The sequence below is a fragment of the Grammomys surdaster genome, unplaced genomic scaffold (assembly GCF_004785775.1).
Source record: "Grammomys surdaster isolate TR1022 unplaced genomic scaffold, NIH_TR_1.0 170, whole genome shotgun sequence".
NCBI lineage: Eukaryota > Metazoa > Chordata > Mammalia > Rodentia > Muridae > Grammomys > Grammomys surdaster.
This window is the reverse complement of record NW_021604618.1, coordinates 10,327,069-10,329,018: the sequence shown is the minus strand read 5'-3', so window position 1 is coordinate 10,329,018 and position 1,950 is coordinate 10,327,069.

Sequence of the window (1,950 nt, the reverse complement as noted above, 5' to 3'; positions counted from 1 at the left end):
TGTGCAGGTGGGACAAGGTAGGGGGTGAGGGTAAGGGTGAGGATCCTGGCTTCTGGCCCATCTGGATTAGAACTTCTAATAGCAGGCATCACGGGTGATTCATTTTTACCTGGAAAGAAAAAGAAGGGGATTCTCAGGGAGATTTCTCTTCCCTGGATGTAAATTGTTATTCATCGTATTTATGGTTGGGCCTGGCTTTGTGAGAGTATCTATTTTTTTCATTAATATTTGTGGTAGCCGGTTAACTGTGCCTTCTGTGGTATTGGACAGGCATATCAGTCCTCGGCTCCATAAGGGAACTGGGTCTGGGGCTGGTTGGGTAAATTATTGGATTTTTATTGGATTTTTTTCTTCTGTCTTTCCTATTGGTATTAGGGTTTCACTAGTTTAAATATGTGAGTCTGTGAGGGACATTTTCATTTAAATCACCACAGTGTACTTTGCCTTCTTTCCTTCCTTCCTTCCTTCCTTCCTTCCTTCCTTCCTTCCTTCCTCTTTCTCTCTTCCTTCCTTCCTTTCTTCCTTTCTTTCTTTCTTTCTTTCTTTCTTTCTTTCTTTCTTTCTTCTACTTTTAGACATTATTGATTCTACCTCTCCTCAGTTCATTTATTTCTCTCATGAAATGCATCTTTCTCTCTGCACTGTCCCCCTTTATGTTTAAAGCTTTGCTAATAACAAACTGCTTTTGTCTGTAATTTTCTTGCAATGTTATCATTTCTGCATCAGCTTTAACACACACCTTTTCAATACGAAGTAGTCTTGGTAATTATTTATGCCATGACCGATACTACATCATTCTATGATTTCTGGGCATTAGGGGTTGCTGATAGGATCCTTGATAAAATCTCTTTTTGCCATAAGAGGTAAGTCAATATTTTTCTTACAGGTTTTCATGTTGTCTTTACTTTGTGTTGTTGATATCTTGGATGATAATATATCATCGAGACATTTCTCTGGTCATATGTTTCTAGGGTTCTAAATTCTTACTGAGTTTTGATACCTAAATCTTTGTATAGATTTGAGGATATTCTGCTGTTATTTTATTAAATAGATCCTCTGGGCTTTCTTTCTAAGCCTTACCTCCTTCATCAACTTTGTAGACTCTTAGTTTTGTCTCTTGAATGTAGTAGCCATGCTGGTCCATCATTTTCTCTTTACTGACATGAGTGCACTGTGTTCTACCTCTGCTTCCACCCCTGATATACTTTCTGCACTTGGCCTGCTCTAATGATATATCCCACAAGCTTCACTTCCAAGGTTTCAATAAGTTTCCCCTTATTTTAATTTCCTTGCAGAATTTCTTTTCCTTTTTGGGTTTTGTCCAGAGTTGAATGTCTCCTTTATGTCGTTGGTTTCCTGTCCTGATCCTGATTTGTTTCCTTTTCCTTTTGTGGTTTTGTTCAGTTGACTATCTCCTTTATGTTGCTGGCTTCCTATCCTGATCCTGGTTTGCTTCCTGTAATTACTCATCTGCTTCTTTGTATCCTCCTAGACACAGCTGGTCACTTTGACCAGTAAACTTCTGGGATCTTTCTTTGGCATTGTCCTTGTTTCTCTGTCGTTGAACTTGGTAGCTGAGGAGCCATGATTTTGTGAAAGAGTCATTATGCTGGCTTCCTTTTTGTGTTTCATGTATTTCTGTTTTATTTGTGGTCTCTGAAGTTGTTTCTAGTTGTAATTGGGGATGTTCTTAGTGACCACACTACTTTTGAAGGCTTAATCCCCAGTAGCACTCAGAGAGGAGGGGAAAAACTCCAAAACAATCTAAACAGTACAAGATACAGAGTCACAATTAACATCTCTTAAATCTTACAGGTCTATCACCATAACCATGAATCAGAATATAGCAAAATTAATGTAAGGCATTCTAAAAATTTATTTAAGGTGAATGTAAAAATAGAATATAAATAAATAGACAAGAGAAAGAAAATTTTTTAGTCTCTGATTTTG